At 37.0% G+C, this 15967-nt stretch overlaps 2 long non-coding RNA genes across 2 annotated transcripts in view; one reads left to right on the top strand and one right to left on the bottom strand.

The window, feature by feature from the left end:
• LOC107558615 (uncharacterized) overlaps positions 1–15967 on the bottom strand; it is a 189022-nt gene that overhangs the window by 94977 nt on the left and 78078 nt on the right. The window contains exon 2 of the long non-coding RNA XR_001605505.1: positions 14409–14463. This is a non-coding gene — a long non-coding RNA (uncharacterized lncRNA). The remainder of the gene's footprint in view (positions 1–14408; positions 14464–15967) is intronic.
• LOC107558614 (uncharacterized) overlaps positions 1–15967 on the top strand; it is a 25180-nt gene that overhangs the window by 3088 nt on the left and 6125 nt on the right. The window lies entirely within an intron of this gene.

Below are 15967 nucleotides of genomic sequence, written 5' to 3'. Positions count from 1 at the left end.
CATGTTAAGCCTGCTTCATCTGTCCGTAATCTTGGTGTCTTATTTTACTCATCTCTATTTTTGTCTCTCATATTTCTTCTGTTGTTAAAACCTCTTTTTCCATCTTCGTAATATTGCACGTCTTCGATCTTCTCTAACTCTAGCTGATGCTGAAATCTTAATTTATGCATTAATCACATCACGTCTGGATTATTGCAATGCTCTATTTCTTGGTCTGCCTAAAAAACTTATTGCAAGGTTACAGTATGTTCAAAACTCAGCAGCAAGAGTTCTCACCTCCACCAGGCGTTCTGCTCACATTACTCCTCTACTGCATGATCTTCACTGGCTACCTGTGGCATCACGAATTCACTTTAAGATATTACTTCTAACATTTAAGGCATTAAACGGTCTTGCGCCTCCATATCTGTCTGACCTACTGTACTCCTATTCTCCTGCCTGGTCTCTCAGATCATCTGAGCTTGGTCTTTTGTCCATTCCTCGTTTTCGGCTATCCACTATAGGTGGTAGGTCATTTAGTGTTAATGCTCCGAAATTATGGAATTCGCTACCCCTTACACTTCGTAATATACCATCTTTGTCTACATTCAAGACTCAGCTAAAAACGTATCTTTTTAATATGTATTTTGGATAATGTGGCTATATGTGGCCTTATGTGTTTGTATTGTGTATATGGGTGTGCAAATGTTTTGTTTAGCACTATGTAAAGTAACCTTGAGCTATGGAAAGGCACTATATAAATAAAACTTCTTCTTCTTCTTTGTATGTGTTTTTATTAATTGTATGTTAATAAAGTGATTTTTGTTTATATCTGTCTATCCTTATGCTCACCCTGCCTTTGGCAACGAACCTGTGTCCCTTTGCTTAGGGCTGTTATGTCCCGGTGTATTCCGGGTGGCGTAGTCGACTAAAGGATTTCTCTTATTATTGGTAATTTTCAAACTCCTGACCACTTACTGCCACACACGTATTCCCAACTTCTGAGCCTGCTCTCCTGAAGTTATGGTTGATTGCTCTTCAGCTGGATATCAACACACCCATTAACGTACACACCTCACACATCGGATGCCGTGCGCGCGCTCAAAGCAGTTGGACATAGTGGTGTATTAGAGGTAAAATATGATATAAATACTGTTCGGTTTCTCGCACAAACCGATCGTTTCGTGTCTTAGGACATCAATGTGTCGTCACGAGCCGCAGGGTTTAATTTGGATTTGTCTGTGCATGTTTTTTTTAAACTCATAGATTTTGTTACCATTGCCATGCATTATACGACTGATAGACTGCAACGGCTGGAGTTAAAAATCTCTGTTTGTGTTCTACTGAAGAAACAAATTCACCTACATCTTGGATGCCCTCGGGGTAAGCAGATAAACATAAAATTTTCATTTTTGGGTGAACTATCCCTTTAATGATGGGAAAACGGTCGGCGCACCCGGGTGCATGGTCTAAACGGGTTGTCCCTATTCTCTTAATGAGTAATGGGTGTTTTTTGGGCGTGCAATAAACCAATCAGAGTCTCATCTCCTATTCCCTTTAAGAGGCAGTTGTGCTCGCGTCATGGCGGGTTTGCTATTTACATGCCGGAATTTAATTTTTAATTATGTTTGTGTGATGCTGCGCGTCCCTGTGTGTGTAATAAGCAAAGTGTACACGCATTGTGCACCCGTCTATAGGCGCATATTACTAACGCACTCTTTAAATAACAAAGAAAAATATTGCGCTAGACTTTAGACCAGGGGCTCTATTATACACCCGGCGCAAGGCGCAGCGCAAGTGTTTTGCTAGTTTCAGTCCGACGCAGTTCTCATTTTACCATCCTGTGCCGTGTTGTTTAAATAGCAAATGCATTTGCGCCCATTTGTGCGCCCATTGGCGTGCTGGTCTAAAAAAGAGGTGTGTTGTTGCTATTTTGAGGATCTGAAAATAGACTGCGCCATAGACCAACTCAAACCTGGTCTAAAGTCTGGCACAATATTTTGTCTGGTAACACTTTACTTGAAGGGGTGTGCATAAGACTGACATGACACCTTCATAATCATGACATGACACATGTCATGAATATGAAGGAGGTTGTATGCATGTTTATGACAACTGTCATTAAGTGTCATTCGCTCAGTTATGTCATTTTTAATGCAAATATGACATTATTTGACCTAACCCTAACCTAACCTTACCCCTACCCTTACCCCACCATGTGCCCGGGCGCGCCAACCGTTTTCCCGTCGTTAAACTAGCAAAAGTGGATTCGGACACGCCCTGAGTGCACCTGCGCCATGCGCTTAAGACCATGCGCTTAGATCGTTAAAATAGGGCCCCAGGTTTTTGTTTTTTCAATGGCACAGTCTATTTCAGTTGCCTCAAAATAGCAACGCACCAGAAGCAATGCGCCTGAACACACATCGTTTTCATGGGCGCACAAATGGGCGCAAGTGCATTTGCTATTTAAACAACGTAGCGCTGGACATGAAAATGACAACTGCGTCGGGCTGAAACTAGCAAAAAACACTTGCGTGGCGCGACTCGTGACTTTACACATTAAAATAATGTGTTTTTGAAAACATGCTGCAGTTATACAATGTACACTTGTTTGCAAGGAAAATGTGAACTAAAAATATTGCGTTTTTCTTAGTGTTTTTATTCATTTTTATTTATTTGATATGAATAATTTTATCTTTGTTCCAAATGCAAAGAGAAAATAATAAATTAAGTACATCTCATTTGTCAAATGCATTTAATGCATTATTAAATTTAAATGTGATATGTGTCATAATTTATGTTTTTAAGCCACATGAAAACGTTTTGGGTTCTGTTTATTAAACAACCAAAAATATGAATCAGCACAATTGTTTTCAACATTGATAACAGTAATAAATGTTTTTTTTTTCAGTATATTAGAATGATGTCTGAAAGATAATGTGACACTGAAGACTGGAGTATGAAAAAAACAGTAATACTCCATGATGCTGATGCTGAAAATTCAGCTTGGCATCAGAGGAATAAATTACATTTTACAATGTATTTAAATATAAACCAGTTATCTTAAATTGGAAAGATATTTTCACAATATTATTGATTTAATGTATTTTTGATCAAATAAATGCATCTTTCTCAAGTCTATGCTCATGCCTCATGGTACTTTAAGCGCACACACTCTGTTTAAGATTTCTTTAGTTTAGTGTAAAGGCAGTGCACACAATGTGTTAAATCAATTACTCTTTTACCTCCACTTTGTATCGATTCCCTGAATAAACACATATCAGCCAGATCTGCTGGATTTGAGAGCTGCAGGCTTTTTTGACAATTGTTTATTTTTCCAACATTGCGACTCAATTTGGAAATCTCTATAATCCGAAGCTTAAACAATGATTCTTTAGCTGTATGGTTATTTGTCAGTCATAAAAGCATAAACATACTGCCTCTATGCCTGAGAGAAATACACACAGCTTTTCTGCAACCGTAAATTCAAAGCGACACCACACTAATGTAAATACATCTCTCTCTTTCTATTGCCTAACCTCCCTGGAAACTACATCCAACAAAAATCCATCTACAAAGCTGTCAAGAAAAGGTATAGTGTGCAAGGTAGTGATTTGTTCCATCTACAAATTACATATTTGCTTTCCAAGAAAGCCTCTGAAATGCAAAACAATTGAATGTAGGACACATCCAGAGTAAGTGCAGTAGTTTCATGAAGGGTTATAATTTTTTTTTCAAGCTATTTATAAGTACTCCAGGTGTTGAGGCTGAATTTCCGCAGCCCTGCTCTCTTTTTGCAAGATTTTTGTGATACTTTTTCAGGATTATATGATGAATGAAAAGATAAAAAGATAAAAAGATTTTGATTCAAAATCTACTGACAGCTCTAATTGTTACACAATCTAATATTTACTTAAAAATATTTATTTACTAATATTTACTTACATAAAAACAACATGAGGAATTTACAATGTTGTGATTTATAACATTTAACAATTGATATGAAAAATACAGATTTTCATATCAATTTTGCTGAAGAAAATGCCCTTATTCTAATTTGCAATGTTGCAAATGTTGCAATAGTGACCATGTACCAATAAACAATAAGTCTTAATAAGTATTGACTTATGCATACACCATCTCTTAACCTCAAAGATCACAAAAGATCTGTCATGAAAGGTTTATACTATAAAACAATTTAAAAAACATATGTTTCTTCATGGATTAAATGAAATTATTATTTTTTTACTGCTAAAACTACATTGTTGCACTCTATTGCTCAGCTTAATAACCTGAAAAACCTGTTTGGATAAAAACAGCCTGACTGTCAAACCTCGAAACACCACCGCAAGCATTTCATTAGTACTTTCGAACTGTTTTTTAAGCCATTTTCACACACAAAATAAAATAAAAGAATAAAATAAAACAAAACAAAACATGCTAAATAAACTATAATAATTACATAATAATAATAATAATAATAATAATAATTTATTTTAAAATGATCTGGATTGCACTCATATAAAAAGGTCACATTACAAAATTAAACTAAATCAAATGAAAATATACCAATTAATTCATAACAAAATGTTGCTATTTGTTTGTTTATTTATTTGTTTGTTTGTCAAATAATCACAGCAGCTGCACAACAGATCTATATAATTCAAAACACAGATGAAATATATCCTGGTTGTATAATAGTAATATATTTCTGTCATAATTTCTTCAAGTTAAACCAAACTTTTTTTGTTGGCTTGTCGTGAAGAACTATTTTGGGTTCCTCAAAAAACCTTTCAGTGATCAGTTCTTAAAGAAATGTTCTTAGTGTGAAGAACATTTTAAAAATTTGAAGAATCTACTACAAAGAAACAATTTTGCATTGAAATCGGTCCATGTGTGTCAATGGTTCTTTATGGAACCATCGATGCCAATAAATAACCTTTACTTTTAAGAGTCTAGATCTCAATTTGGCCAACATGAATCTTACATTCTCTCTGCCATGACCACAACAATCCAACATTTCTTTAATTACCTAATTTAATTCACATCCAATTGATCTGGAATATTGATTATTGGATTCAGGAATGAGGAGAAGGCTACTAAAAAGCTGTTAATCTGCACAAAGAAGCAAAGCATGTGTGAAAGGAAAATCACTAGCCATAAAGCAGCACCACAGTCATTGTAAAGCTCACACAAATATATATATATATATATATGAAATTAACACCATATAATTATATGCATTTGATTGCATTTTATTTTGTGATTTTACTGCAGTGTTATGAGGGCCACAGACGAGCACACGTCTAAGAGCCAATCACAGATAGTGGTGCTGAGATGACAAATGGAAGCTGAAGCCATTCAAATAGTGTCTAGATTCGCCTATGATTCATCATAAATGTTTAGGGTCGCAGCCACAATGCCTTGTAAACGTCAGAAATCATAAATCATTAAAAGTCAAAATAGTCTCTTCAAGACTGCTGCCAATGTCCATACCATACAGTGCCGGAACAAAAAATAAATAAAAATCAACTCAGCAAGCAGCATTGGATTTGAACAGATCAGAAATTGTATTTGATTGTGTATCAGACAGTCAGTAGCATTTTCTGTTTTCTGTCAGATTTGCATGAAGATCAACAGAAAATGTGTTTTGTTCGTTCTAATTTAATCATGTAAAACAAAAATTACACGGTTGCAGTGTTATTTTAGCCTCACTAAGATGCTATTATACTTTTTATTTATATTTTCTGTTTTAATGTTAAAGGGTTAGTTCACCCAAAAATGAAAATTACCCCATGATTTACCTCAAGCCATCCTAGGTGTATATGACTTTCTTCTTTCAGACGAATACAATCGGAGTTATATTAAAAAAACATCCTTGCTCTTCCAAGTTTTATAATGGGAGTGGATGGTAGCCCAAAAGTTCCAAAATTTTTACCAATTCATTATAAAAGAAGTCCACACGGCTCCGGGGGGTTAATAAAGGCCATCTGAAGCGACGCGATGCGTTTGTGTAAGAAAAATATCCATATTTACAACTTTATAAACCTTAATCTCTAACTTCCACTGACTGTCGTATGCACATTCACGAGAGAGTGGCGTCCAGTGGATGTTGTATGACGTAGGCGTAGTGTAAACTCCGGTGAGAATATGCTAGTCTCACAAGAAACAAGTTTTGTATACAGCAAAGGAAAACCAGCGTCCTCTTGGCTTGTATTGAAATCCTCCAACATTTTTTCTTTACAAATCCTCGTTTTGTACTACTAATTCGTGACCGGTGTTTTGTTTCGCTCTCTCCTCTGCGCTTCCGTGTTCGTCACTGCGTTTGCCTACGTGCTACGTCATCCGCTGGACGCCACTCTCTCATGAATACGCATACGACAGTCAGTGGAAGTTAGAGATTAAGGATTATAAAGTTGTAAATATGGATATTTTTCTGACACAAACGCATCGCGTCGCTTCAGAAGGCCTTTATTAACCCCCCGGAGCCGTGTGGACTTCTGTTATAATTGATTGGTTCAATTTTTTGGAATTTTGAAAATTTAAAATTTTGGGCTACCATCCACTCCCATTATAAAGCTTGGAAGAGCCAGGATGTTTTTTAATATAACTTCGATTGTATTCGTCTGAAAGAAGAAAGTCATACACACCTAGAATGGCTTGAAGGTGAGTGAATGATGGGGTCATTTTCATTTTTGGGTGAACTATCCTTTTAAGTTTTTAAGTTTTAGTCATTCTATTGTGCTTTGTCATTTTTTTTAGGTGTAGTTTTTTAAATGTTTTATATAGTTTTTATACATTTTTATTTCAGATTTAATTTATTTTAGTAAAACTACATTAAATTAAAAGAAAATGGGAAATTACTAAAATAAAAATTTTTTTATTAATTAATTAAAGTTTATTTTATTTCAAGTAACGGAAAAATTTTTCTCCTTAATTTAATTTTTTTAATCATAACAACTCTGCATGGTTGATAATTTGCTAAATATGTTGACAGTTTAACCCCGTGTGTATCAGTGTTGTTAACATAAACTTAAACTAAAAATATAAAAAAATTGCTTTCAGTAATGAAGTACTTAAACCTTAAAAAACTTGATTCAAAATATTAACAAATACAATAACTAAAATAACAGATGTAGTGAAACAAAATGTTATTATTTTACTTATAATTATAAAACATAAATATGGCACCAATATAGGGGTTCAGATTTGTTGAAGAAAAACTGTACAAATGTATTGTACAACTGTTCAGGTTCAATTAGATGATCACAGTTAAATCGTTACAGTAATCACAACTTGCTTTTGAAAATAGCAGAATGTAATCAGCAGGGCTGTTACACTCTTATTTTTTTAGCTTCTTCATGCAATGAGAGCCATTCCTTTGTTTTTTCTTTCAACAGAGCAGCTCTGCATAAGCAGAAGATAAAGTGTCTGTTGATTACTCTTACTCTAGTACAAATCAGCCTCTTGAGAGCATAACAGGATGGCCATCACTGTGTACTTAGCAAAGTTTCTGAAGAAGATGATCATGGTGTCGTATGCCTCCAAGAGAAACGTCTTTGTACTTTGCTGTCTTTACTTTTAAAACACGAATGGAAAATTTTCAAAAACTGAGAGATTGATTCTGCCTTGATTCCAGGAAATGGCCCTGTTATTTTTAAATGGATATTGCCTCATTCAAAGAGATCCAATTTTTCAAAACTATTAGTCCTGAAGGCCGTCTAAGTAACCTCTACAGCAAAATACCCTGCAAGCATGGAGCATCAAGCCAATGGCGGACCGACCAGGAAATGAGACTTTCCTTTAACCTATCAAACGTCACAATCCAGCCAAGAGACGGAGGGAGCAGTGACACAGAGGAGATGCACTGGAGGAGCACTGAACACGATCAATATGAGAAAAGTGTTTCCTATCTTGACAGCACAGACACAAAGAAGAAACCGCTAAGCTCATTTAAAGGTGACGGGTATGAATTATCTAGCACTAGTAGAAACACATACAAAATGGGAGTGCAATCTGTTCTTTGAGAATAGTGTACTAACATGCTACTCTTACAGTATGCATATTATTTCAACCCAGGCTACGTCTCAACCTACATTTTTGCAACCCTCCAAATTGCAATATAATTCCAGCTGAATGCAACACTAGTAGCAGTAAAACAGCAGCGGTTTTTATACTTTTTCATACAAATTATGATTACGGGGCAAATTGTCAATTAAAGGAATAGTTCACCCACAAATACAATTCATCATTATATCACTTGCTCACCAATGGATCCTCTACAGTGAATGGGTGCCATCAGAATAACAGTCCAAACAGCAGATAAAAACATCACAATAATCCACTTCATCCATTGAAAATGTTCATCCCCTGTTGTCCTCTCACATCAAAATCCAGTGACATATTCGTTTAGAGCTGCTTTTGCTTATAAACAGTGCTTGACCTTGTGCACATTTCTCTCCTGATTCAGACAACATCACTTTTTCACTGGAGAAAGCAAGATTATGGATTATAGTTATAGAGCTATTTTAGCCAGAAACAATGGCTTAAAAATGTCTTGTTGGATTTGTTTCTTACAAACACAGCTTTTTGCATCACAAGACGTTAAATGTTGGACTGGATTGGTGTGGGTACTTGTGGATTATTGTGATGTTTTTTATCAGCTGTTTGAACTCTCATTCTGACGGCACCCATTCACTGCAGAGGAACCATGGATGAGAAAGTGATGTAACACTAAATATCTTCAAATATTTTACAACAACTAATGGAATGAAACATTGCCAGAATCAAGTTCATCACTGGAAATTTCACTTTGAAAGTGTTGCGAAACATGCAAGAAGCAACATAATATCCTTTCGCAGAAATGTCGCCACAGGCATGGTTTACAGCAGGGGTGCACAAACTCGGTCCTGGAGGGCCGGTGTCCTGCAGAGTTTAGCTCCAGCTTGACTCAACACACCTGCCGGGAAGTTTCTAGTATGCCTAGTAAGACCTTGATTAGCTTCAGGTGTGTTTGATTAGGGTTGGAGCTAAACTCTGCAGGACACCGGCCCTCCAGGACCGAGTTTGGGCACCCCTGGCTTACAGTGTGTCTGATTTGTAATTTTTTGTTTATGAACAGAATACACAGATGACCTGCTAAATTTGCCAAAATGTCTAGTATACAACAGATCATGCTGCATGCAAAACTGCAATGCACGTGACTTGACTGTTATCATATAGGGCAGAAATAGCAAGCTTAGTATGGTAGTATGCTATCACAAATTGACACCTTCGAATTTGCAGTGTGAAGAATGAACCGGAAGTAATATCAGCTCTGATTTTTATCTCTATTTTGACTCATTTTTGGAGTGGCCAAAAAAAAGGACATTTCTGTCAGGACCACTATCATCAAAGATGATTGACAATTAGCAAACAGTTTGGATTGGCGGTATGGTTCTGTTCTGGGCAAGAACTCCCTGCGCATTCATGCAGCCTAGCCTGGATGAGAGCAGGGAGAGCAGCAATACCCTCCCCCCCCAGGGAAAACAGAACAGAAATTAAGCATTAGCGTTAGTTCTGGCAGGTCACGTGAGTCAAGCTTGCATCAGCTGATTCTCAGCTTATCACATCTACCTATAGGAATACGACACCTATCGCGGCATTCCTATATAAGCTCTATTCAGTATTATTCAGCAGCTTTTCAGCTTGCTCTGGAGCAAATTATCCTCCTCCATCCCCAGGTCCTCCTTTCGCCACAGTCAGGACTTCGCTTTATGATATTCCTTGCTAATCAGACTTTATCTTGAATAAAGTGTTACACTTAAATATCATTAAGTACATTAATGATATCTGCCTTGTTCTGTTCTGTTAACCCTAGCGGGGTTATTATTGCTGCTCTCCCTGCTCATTCATGACAGGCTGCATGGATGGGCAGGGAGGTTTTTGCCCAGAACAGAACCATACTGCCAAACCAAACTTTATGCTAAGTATCTATAATTTTAACGATAGCGGTCCTAACAGAACCAACATAAATAAATTGCAGATATCGTTAAAGTTCAATAATTTTATGTACACAATTTAGAATTAGTCTGATTCAAAGGATAATCAGAAGGCTGAATCCTGACTGACAGAGGAGGAGCTTGGGATGGGGGAGGGTAATTATCTATTGAGCAATGCGAAAACTGCTGATAATACTGAGGGACCTTATATATAAATGCTTAGATAGGTGTCGTATTCCTATAGGTAGATGGGGATCAGCTGAGAGTAAGCTGATGCGAGCATGACTAACGTGACCTGCCAGAACTAATGCTACACTTGATTTTTACACAAAATGTAATAAAAAATGCAAATTGATGACTTTTAATAAGAAAGATGATGACAGATCATGACATCACTTGCAGAAATTATAAATGCAATGTGACAAGATCATGTGACAATAATGTAGCATACTATTGTTTGAAACATATTTTTGCATAATGCAATATGCATAATTCAGTAAGTCGAATTCCATTCTCAAATTTCTCATAAATAACCATTGGCTCAACCACCTCTTTTAGGGTAGTCAAGGCAACTGTTTGAGTGTGTTTGCATTAAATTTGCAATTCTGTTTGATTCTGCAAGTGGCACAGAAATTACACACATCACCTTTAAATTTTGATGTCAATATTTGTTGCAGGAACCTCACATTAACAAAAATTACTAGGTTTACTAGAAAACAAAACATCTGACAGGCAAATTTCAGCATACAAAATATTAGCCTACGTCTGTTTACTCGAAACATATGCAATATTTGGCATAGCTTACAACAGCCCCGCATCCACATAAAAGTTCACCAACTGACAAAAAGCCAAAGGTTTTTAATGAGCACAACTAGTTCGCCCAGTGGTTTCACCAAACTCCCAGTTGACAGACTGTGCCTCCAAGCCAGAGTCCTCTTTGTGCTGTTCTATTTGTAGACAAAGGAAAATCAAATGGTGAAATGAGAGCACTCCCCCAGTGAAGTGTGGCTGACGGTTTAATGAATGCTAATTACTCCTTAGTGGAAGCACAGGATAAAAATGTGTCGACACACACACACACACACGCACAACTGTATGATCCCACACAGCCACATTTAGGATGATCTCTCAAACCCTCATTTGAATGAAGATCAAAATACTTGCCTCTAATTTGGCTGATACCCTGTGGTAGTTTCATATATACACTCGGAGTAATGGGGCGTACACACAGAGTAATACATACTAACACCATTAGTGCACCACTTGCCATAGATTTGGAAAATTATTGCTTTGTTAAGACATGCCATTGTTAAAATAGCATGTCTTTCTATTTTTACAATGAATCAGCAATAAAAATTAACATTCTGAATTTAAATGGCAGAAGTGCACCATGCATAATCCAGCTCACTCAGAATGCATTTCCTACAGTATCAATGTCTTCACTCCTATTGGTAGTTCACCGCATCACTGCTCATTTGCATAAAGTAACACTTTTCTCAACTTTTATTGCTGGACACGCCCACATCGCTATGGTTGTATTGATGATTGTAGTGGGCTTTCCAACTTGATGCACTCAACTTGCCACAGATTTAGAAAATGATTTGCTGTTAAAATAGCATGTCTTTCTAATTTGACAAGGAACTAGTTTTCACAACAATAAAATGCAACATTCTCCAGGGAAAAATGTTTCAAAATAAACTGCAAAAGTTCATATTGTGTCATAAACAAAATGAATGATCATCAATTAGCGTTGTCAAAAGTACAGACTTTGGTACTGAAATAAAAAAAAATTACCATTTCCCGTTAGCATTTGAGCGCTGTTATTCATATATGATCAATACATAAATCAAACTCACGTTGAATGCAATTTATACAGTATTTCAGGACATGGATCACATGCTTCAATGTCTTCACTCCTATTGGTAGTCACAGCATTGCTACTCATTAAAGGGGTCATATGATGCGATTTCAAGTTTTCCTTTCTCTTTGGAGTGTTACAAGCTCTTGGTGCATAAAGAAGATCTGTAAAGTTGCAAAGACTAAAGTCTCAAATCCAAAGAGATATTCTTTATAAAAGTTAAGAGTCAACCACGCCTACCTAAAACGGCTCGTTCTAACACGCCCCCACATACCTACATCACTATGTGGAAATATTAGCATAATGCCGCCCAAATGTGCACACAAAGAAAGAAGGCGTGGTTTCAGCAACAGCAGTATTGTTGATGCAGCATGTCAGGGAGATGCTGTGTGATTCAGTGCGAAAGCAAAAGCACTTTATTTGGCCTTCCGTAAGTAGATGCAATTAGGAATCATTGGTTAAGATTTATTTACAACAGAACAGCACAACCCAGATGTTCGAATTTGTGCAACGCATTTTATGGATGACAGTTTTTTTTAACCTAGAAGAGTACAAGGCTGGCTGTGCACAAAGGCTATTTCTAAAAAAAAAAAAGGGTAAATTCCGACTTTGCTATGACAATCTGGCGCTTCTGAATCAGCGACTGTAAGTATGTTTTGTTATTAGTTGTTGTATAAGTATTTGCTATTGACTGTTACTTGCAAAGTTAAATGCAGAGTTTTGCGCAGCGCCGAGTAACGCGTTGTGTGTGTGTGTGTGTGTGAGGGGAACAGGGTCACATCACAGGAGAGTGAACTGCCTGTCAGAAATCATAGCACGTCAGCTGTCTTAACCGCGGCTTGTGTACTGCATTATCACTGTGTCTGTCACGTGACTCTGTTGCCCTTTCGGGCTTGAACTGATGGTAAAACTAACGACATTATTAACTGTCTTGATATTTATTTTGAAAGCTGAAGCTCGCGATTATGGTAAGGAGCGTTATATTTCCGACGCGTGCTTGTGGTGTTCGGCCAATCACAATGCACTGGGTCAGCTGGCCAATCAGAGCAGACTGCGCTTGTCAAAGGAGGGGGCTTTGTTGAAAATGACGATAGAGGCGGGGCATAGAGGACCTACAATAATGTACAGTATTTTAAAAAAGAATGTGTTTTTTGAACATTAAAGCATGTCAACATATTCTGTTACACCAAATACACAAAATAATGATCTTTAAAATAGCATCATATGGCCCCTTTAACATAAAGTAACACTTCATTCAACTTTTATTGCTGGACACGCCCACCTCTCTGTGATTATATAGAGGATTGTATTGGGCTGTCCAGTATGGTGCGCCAATCAGCTTGCCACAGCTTTTGAAAATGATTTGCTGTTAAAATAGCATGTCTTTTTAATTTGACAAGAAATCGTTTTTTTGCAGCAATAAAATTTAACATTCTACAGGGGAAAATGTTTCAATATAAACTGCAGCAGTGCATAATGCATCACAAAAAAGCTGAATGATTATCAATGCATGAATCAAACTCACTCTGAATTAAATTTATTCAGTATTTCAGGACATTGATCTCATGCTTCACTTTCTTCACTCCTATTGGTTGTTCCCACATTGCTGCTAATTTGCATAAAGTAAAATTTCTCTGTATTTTTATCACTGGAAGCACCCACATCGACTGTGGTTGTATTGTTGATTGTAGTAGGCTTTCCAACTAACTAACTTACTTTACAAATTGCATTCAACTCACCACAGCTTTTGAAAACTACTGGCAGTTTAAATACCATGTTTTTCTGATTAAACATGGAAGTAGAGTTTTTTGTTTCGGCAATAAAATGTAACATTCTACAGGGAAAATGTCTGAATATAACCTGCAGAAATGCATAATCATGAACACAATGAATACATGAATCAAACTCACTCAGAATTAAATTTAACTCCTACTGCTAATTTGCATAAAATAAGACTTTTCTCAACTATTGTAGTTGAACACACCCACATTACTAACATTGGCAAAACTTGCCAACTCTCATTGAAAATAAATTACTTCTGGTTGCCGCATATCACTAGATGTGTGAATACCGTTGAATTATGCTAATCAGGCACTAGTCTGCAACCTCGGCTCATTTCTAAAACAGGAAAATATAAATAATTTGCAGAGGGAGTAATTTTGGCCGGTGCCCTGAGGTAATAACTTCAATTTATGGTGGAAAACTCAAAGGGCCTTTGAATTAATTCCTGTATCTCAGTGCACTCGCTACAAAACACAAGAGAAAACGTATGAGACATCACAAAGCTACATCTGAAGGTCAAATTTCAAAGTGCTCCCTTATTAAATGCCCTTTATAAAAACGCCATTTAAAGGGGGCCTATTTTTTGATAGCTACAGTATACGCCATATAAACAGCACACAGAAAGGCACTATAAACCAAAACTACTTTGGGTCCAACTATACAAAACGGTTTTGATATATATGTGAGAGTTTATAATATAGAACCCAACAAGAGTTTGTTTTCTATCACAGAGACAACTTTGCACTTTGTCAGAGAGCAGCAATCAACAGCAATCCAACCTTTTTCAGAGGCATCCCACTATATCGTACCTCAGATATGACCTATTGTGCCCATACCATGGTCTCTCCTCCCTTCTCCAACCACCTGTGGAAAGAAGACAAGAGGTTATTAGAGAGGAGCTCAGAAAAGGCAGAGAAAAATATAGCTGCGAGCAGCAATTACAGGACAAAACAGCAGCAGCAAGGATGTTTTAATTTAACCAATGTCCAAAAAAGGATAAGCAGAATTATGATTTTAGGATTAGACCTTATGAGCTTATTTTAAAAACATTTACAATTGACCAAAATTAACATTCTAGAGGCACATTTTTTTTATTATAAACTGCAGTAATGCATCATGTACAAAATGAATGATTATCAATGCATGAATCAATCAAGCAGTGACGCAACCCAAAAAATAATTTGGAGGGCCGAAATCATTGACCAAAACTGTATTCAGTGTTGTGTTTTGACTGTGTCAGCATCTGATTTATGTAAACAACATGGATAATCTAAAACAAGTAAGCATGTTAGCAGCATTGATGCATTTCAATGTCACCAAAACTAATGAGTAGCAATATGTAAAATTTGTTCAGCTGAAATATCGAGGGGCTGCTTGTTGAACTTTACTACAACTGGTTCACCTGTTGTAGTACAACTTGTTGTGAACATAATACCGAGTTAAATTACCCAAATTTAATTAGCAAAACTTTATTTGTGGATTTAGTTTTGGTTTTCGGCTACACTGTTGAAAATAGGGGGAACCCCCCAAAGAACCCTTCTGTAATCAGTTATTAAAAGAATCTCTTTTTTTTTATTACCGTGAAGAACATTTGGATAATCTAAAGAAACTTTTTCCACTTAAAAAAACAAAACAATGTGCAATGAATAGATCCCATGTGTGTTAAAGGGGTCATATGATGCGATTTCAAGTTTTGCTTTCTCTTTGGAGTGTTACAAGCTGATTGTGCATAGATAAGAACCCTGAAGTTGCAAAGACTAAAGTCTCAAATCCAAAGAGATATTCTTTATCAAAGTTAAGACTCTGCCACGCCCCCCTAAAATGGCTCGTTCTAACACGCCCCCACATATCTACCTCACTATGTGGAAATATTAGCATAATGCCGCCCAAATGTGCACACAAAGAAAGAAGGCGTGGTTTCAGTAACCGCAGTTAGTGTTGAAGCAGCCATGTCAGGGAGACGCTGTGTGTTTCAGTGCGAAAGCAAAAGCACTTAATTTGGGCTTCCGAAAGTAGATGCATTTAGGAATCTTTAAGATTACTTACAACAGAACAGCAATGCATTTCATGGACGACCGTTTCGTGAACCTAGTAGATAATTCAGAATCAGCTACTGTTTTGTTATTAGTTATTAGTTAAGTATTTGCTATTGACTGTTCAAATGTAGAGTTTTGCGCATCGTGTGTGTGTGCGCGCGAGAGAGAGCGAGAGAGAGAGAGAGAGAGAGAGAGTGGTGTGTGTGTGTGTGCGTGCGTGCGTGCGAGCGAGAGAGAGAGCGAGAGCGTTGTGTGTGCGTGTGCGCGTGAGCGAGAGAGAGAGAGAGAGAGAGAGAGAGAGAGAGAGAGAGAGAGAGAGAGAGAGAGAGAGA

This window comes from Sinocyclocheilus grahami, unplaced genomic scaffold (assembly GCF_001515645.1).
Source record: "Sinocyclocheilus grahami isolate Dianchi unplaced genomic scaffold, SAMN03320097.WGS_v1.1 scaffold652.1, whole genome shotgun sequence".
Lineage (NCBI taxonomy): Eukaryota > Metazoa > Chordata > Actinopteri > Cypriniformes > Cyprinidae > Sinocyclocheilus > Sinocyclocheilus grahami.
Note: the sequence above shows the minus strand (reverse complement) of the source record. Positions and strands in the feature narration are given on the sequence as shown.